The sequence below is a fragment of the Chrysemys picta genome, chromosome 5 (assembly GCF_011386835.1).
Source record: "Chrysemys picta bellii isolate R12L10 chromosome 5, ASM1138683v2, whole genome shotgun sequence".
Taxonomy (NCBI): Eukaryota; Metazoa; Chordata; order Testudines; family Emydidae; genus Chrysemys; species Chrysemys picta.
Genome location: NC_088795.1, coordinates 11,178,062 through 11,183,908, shown reverse-complemented (window position 1 = coordinate 11,183,908; position 5,847 = coordinate 11,178,062).

The following is a 5,847-nucleotide window of genomic DNA, read 5'->3' as shown; positions in this document are numbered from 1 at the left end:
CTTCTTCATTTTAATGGTCCTATTTACTATTGGCTGAAAGCCTTCAAGATGAATGTCAAAATGACTAGAGGCATCCTGGCCTAGCAGGGATTGCCAATAATACCAGTTCTTATTTACTGGTGTTATGTTAGCACCTCCAGGGGCTCACAGTTTGTACCGGTAGTCTAAATAGATTAACTCCTGTGCTCTTATCTCAGCTCTGACATTGCCCCCTGGGTGGTGGTGGTGGAAAAGGCACTTGGTTTGTCTAAAGCGACAAAGAGTCCTGTGGCACCTGATAGACTAACAGACGTATTGGAGCATGAGCTTTCGTGGGTGAATACCCACTTCGTCAGACGCACGTGGTGGAAATTTCCAGAGGCAGGTATAGTGTTGGAGGCAGCTCCTCCATTTATTTACTGTGATGCTACCCTGACTATTATGGCCTGGCAGAGCCTCGAGGACGTCTCCTATTCTAGTGGGGGGGTTGGGGAGAATGGCTGGCGAAAGGTTTCTGCTGTTTGTTTTAAATAGACTTCAGAAATTTCAAAAACATCATTCAATGTTCAGTCTTTCTGAACCAAAGCCCCATCTCCGATCCTTTGACTGATGATTTAATACTTTTGCGTTAAACGGTGTGTTAGAACACTGGAAAGAAGTTAGTTCAGGAAATGGTATATTCGATAATCAATGAGTTGTTCTGACGCTGTTCCTAAAACAAAAGGAGCCCTGTCCTGTGTGTACTGAACCGTGTCAGCACTCACAGGGAGTTGTAGAACAATGGAGTCTTCAGAGGAAGGACCTCAGGAGTGAATACTGAAAAGTGCCCAAAGCCTGGAACAGAACCTTAGCCGAGACCTGCAGACATTTACCAATCCTTCAACCCAGAATTCATTTTCTTGGTGAAAAGTTGTCTTTATTAAAAATAGTAGAGAGGGTGAGAGCTGCCCAGGGGAGCTAGACGTTAACTCTAATGGGATTTGTGGGTCTGAGACCCTAAATCAGTTCTGAAATTATCAACCTGAATGCTTGAGGGCATGCCACCTTGTCAATGACATTTTGGGGATGGGTTAGGCATACTAGGAGCTGTACTCCTATAACTCCATAGGTAAATAATCACACCCCTAACTGCCCTGTTACACCAGTACAACGTTCCAGTGTGGACCCCTCCCAGCAAACCCGCTCAGGAGTCAGTGGGGCGGGCTAAGCTTCCCAAGTGCCATTAAAGCAGATGGTGTGAGGAGACCCAAAGTCAGTGTCAGGACACTTCACATGGGCCAACTCCTCAGCAGCCAAGGTTTTTTTTAGAGTTGGCCTAGCCCAGAGACGGTCCCAATGCTGCAGTCCTTCATGTTCACCGCCTCCCACTGCTGCTCCTCGCTAGTGCGTCCCATTGTCACGGTGGGAGGGTGGTGTTGGCTCCAGGTGCGGGAGCTAGCAATGCCTTGTGCCTATGGGTTTCTTGCACTGAGCTCACGTTCTTACACAGCCGTACAGGATCTGTATGGTTCTCCCACGAGCTGTTGCTCACATCTCACCTGCAGACTGTCTTGAGATCAGTGACCTAGGGCTCGTTACCCCCCTCAGCAGTCTCTTGATTAGCCCTTTCCTAGACAACATCCAGTCCAAAGGGCTTCCCCTCGCACAGGGCATGAGACTGAATGATCCTTGGAGCTGTACCGAGGGAGCAACAGCAGGGGAGAGAGTCTGAGGTCCATGATGCATTACCCCTCACCAGGCCCTCGTTGACTAATTGGGGTTTATTAAACAAGAGGCATTTCTCTTGAAGTCTAGGCCGCTGGTGGGTGTTTAAAAATCCCAGCCCCCCAAGTGCTAGACTCCCCACGTAACCTGCAGCATAAATCACTCACCCCCACCTTTCCTTGGCATCGCTCCTCAGAGGGCAATGGCTTTGTCTTTAACTGTCCCAGCCCGGCAGCCTGCCAAGTTGGTACAGAGTGGGGTGAGGGAATGACTGAGGGGTGGCACCTTCGTTACAGAGTGGGGCGGGGCCCAGCCAGGCACAGGGAGGGGAGAGCCAAGTCCGAAGCCAGTTAGAGCTTCCAAGGTCAGTACCTGCACTGCACCCAACCCCTGCAGCCTCCCATAAGGCACGGGGTGCTGGGCAACCAACCCCCGCCTCACCATGGCCTTTCGCTCACTGGCCCACCACCGTATTCTGCACTGGCTCTCAGGTCCTGGGGGGGCACCCACGTCCTACAGGCACCTCCTGCCTACATGGCTCCTATGGAGAGCTCCGGCCTGCCCTTTCCTATGCCTCCAGCTTCCCGCAGCCAGTGGGCCTTCGTCCTGTCAGCTCCCAGCACCCACCTGGCCGGCCCTTCTGGTACTGACTTCCTGCATTCTCCCAGAGAGCTCATTTCCCTCCAGAACACTCCACCCCCTCCGACAGGGCTGGGCGCTTCTCAGTGCCCCCAGGCCACATACCCACCAAGTAGCCCTGGCCTTGCCGAGTCCCATCTCTCCCCTCTCACTCTGGCCTGGGGCTCTGGGGCAGGCAGAGTGGGCTATACAGCTGGGCACCCCACTGTGCTGCTGTCTCTGGGATGCCCTGCCCCACCCCACATCTACGGGGGGCATCGCTGCACTTTCTATGTTCCAAACAACAAAGCTGAACTGCGAAAACCACTGAGTGACCTGCTCGTTGGGGAGGAGAGGAGAACCATGGGGGTGGGGGGGGAGACACACAGGGGATGGGCCACACACCAATCACTCTGTCACCCTAACAGCATCTCAGTGCGAGAGGACAAGGCGCTATCTGGTAGTGAGTCCTAGCTGTTCACCAGGTCAGTGTACCCCAACTCACTGATGTCCTAACCTGTACCTAGAAGGTGTTGGGTAAGCGATAAATGGAAAGCTAATAACATACAGATCATTAGTATTCTTGCGGGGTGTGGGGACAGAGGACAAATTCAAAATTACAAACCTATTGGGAATTACGTTCTTCAAGTGTGTCTGCCAGGCAGGGCAGACATTACCCCACCTAGACAAAGGAGTGTGGTTCTGCCACCTTGAAAGTACTTCCAAGGTACGTTAAGAGGCCATGGGAATGCAATTTATATAAAAGGTAAACCCAACCATCAAGCTAAGGGGAGGAGATAACAACTCCGCATCACAGCAGGGAGAGGAGTCTGCAGGAACAGATCAATTTGCATTTTAGCAAACACCAGTGGAGGAGGAAACCAGCATGGAGCCTCCTTCACCACTAGACTCCACGGCTCCTTCCTCGCAGTCTGAATGAACTTTACATTGGCGAGGGTATCCTTCAGCGGAATTCATTTCAGAGGGTCACTGGACTCTAAAGGAGAGGGGCAGAGAACCCTAGGGGGGCTAAGAAAACAAAGGAACCGAGCACTTTGGACTTTGTGGGGGATCCTGACCAAGGGAGTGGTCGGCCATTTTGCTGGAAGGTAAGTGTGATAAAAATCTTACCTTGAACTAAGACTGTTGTTCAGTCTTAACCTTTAGAAAGCGTTGTTTGCTTTTGAGTTGCTTGCAACTACTTCTAACTCTGTCCTTTGTGCTTGGGCTCACTTAAAATCCTATCTCCTCTTATTACTAAACTTCTTTTACTTTCGATGTGAACCAGCCCCCTGCTGGGCTGGAATGGAAGTGATCGTTAACGCCAGTTAGAGTGATCAGCTGGGCAGTTTGTCTCCCTAGAGGAGCAAACAAACATCATTGCTCTGAATGGCCCAGGAAAGGGCGGGACATCGCAGAGCACGCGGTTTGGGGAAAATTCAGGACTGGGGGTGTTGGGGTGATCTTGCCAGGTGTAACCAAGGCTGGTGGAAGGCAGAGTGTGGCTGGGGTGTCACCAGCAGGCGGATCTCCCGCACTCAGTGTAAGCTTGTCTGCCGGCTCAGAGCGTCCAGACAAAGGCGCTTCAGCAGCAGAGCGTTTTAAGGCACGCGGGGTTACAGGGCTGGCGATGACAGTGCCAGAACACACCCCTGCGTTCACACCCTACACACTATTGTAATAATCTTTGCACAAGGTACGCCTGTAAGGTATTGTGTGAAAACTCCTCGTTTGCTGGTCAGCGTTGTCCTGGTAGAACGTGTGTGGCACCATTGTATGTGAAGGTATAAGGTTCCCCTGTGATGTTAGAAGTGCATGGTCAAAACTCTGAGCATCGAACTGGTCAGGCCTGTCTTGAACAAAGGAGTGTGTGTTTGCTTTCATTTGCATTTAAGCAGTAAACAGACTGCTTCCGGGAGCTCCCTCCACCTTTAAATAGTGCTCCTGGACTAATCAGAGGCCATTTACGTCTTCTGTGGGCAGCGCTTCCTGTGGTGTTTAGTCTCCCAGGGTTTATAGTGTGTTGATTGCTGCTCTGCCGGATGATGGTGTGGAAGTGGTGGTTGCTTGGACTCTGCAGGCCTGGGTCTAGCCCCCATGAGCCTCATTTCACCCACACACACCCCTGGAGCATCACTGGACCAGTGTTGGTCAGATGGTTCCTGTGAAAACTCTCTACCAGTTTGGGGCATGGACATTATTGGGGGTGAAACTGAGGGTGGAACCTGTACTTGGCAAAAAAGGGGCTCTGCCCAGTAGAGGCATGGTTGGTGTTATTCTACACAAATTCAAAGTAGGGCAGGAGGGTGGACCAGTCATCTTGGTGATAGTTAATGAAACATCATAGATAGTGCTCTGATACTTGATTCACCTTCTCCGGCCATCCACCTGGGGTGGATATGCCAAGGAGGCATAGGCATGGACATCTAGTAACCAGAGGGTCTTGCACCATAAGCTCAGGATGAATAGTGGTCCTCAGTCTGAAGTGATGTGGCCAGGAAGTCCATGGAGGTGGATGACGTGCACCATTAGGAGCTGCGCAGTCATCTGAGCTGAAGGCGTGTGGTCACGAGGGAGGAAGTGAGCCAGCTCGGTCAGTTAATACACAACCTGGCACCCCTGGGGTGTGCTAGGCAGCAGGAGGCCCGCCCCCTCCACTCTATTATTGGGGCATCGTCCAAAGAGATGTCTGAAGTAGTCTGTGCAACAGGTCACGACTGGGACGTGGGTGGGACCAGGTGTTAGTCCTAGTGTTTTGTTACCAGATTTGCCCGTTACTTTGGGGTATGCTCATTTATTAGGGTGACTCTTCTGGGGGGGAGGGGAGTGTGTGTGGATGTTCTGTAATTCTATCAATGTACTGCTTGTGTGTTCATATGGAGCTCTACTTCTCCCTTCTGCAAGTCCCCTCCCAATGGAGCTATCCTGCAGGACCTAGGTTCCCCAGGGCTGGGTTCCTCCAGCCCCAGATCAGATGCACACACACGAACATGCACACACACGAACACGCGCACACACAGAGCAAGTCTGAGTGGACCGGGTCAATCAACACTCTCAGGTTGACCCCTTATATGCTCCTGGACTCAGCGGACGGGATCAAGCAGCACTTCCAATCTGCCACCCTCGTATGTCCCAGGTTCAGCACATCCCTATCCCCACTGTCACGTTACAATTGTTCGGGTAGTAGCCCAGTTGATGAGCAAACCCCAAAGGATTTTTGGGCATTGCAGGGATCTTTAGCTTAGGTAAGAGGAGCGTTGCTGCAGAGTAAATGGGGGAAGCCAAAACCACAAAAGCGTAGAGTTCAGAGAGAGAGAGAGGGAGGGAAGCAACCAGCTTAATCATAAAAGTTATTTATTGAATAATAGTGATGACCACACAAGGAGCCTAAACAAACATAAGTTCCATTATTAAAGATTACAACACTCAGATATAGAAAACTATACCTGATCAAACAAGTCAAGTTTAAGAAGTTATACCTTAGGTAGAAAAGAAAACGGGGGGGGGGGGGGGTGTCTCACCACTCCATGAATCTTGAACTGGTCA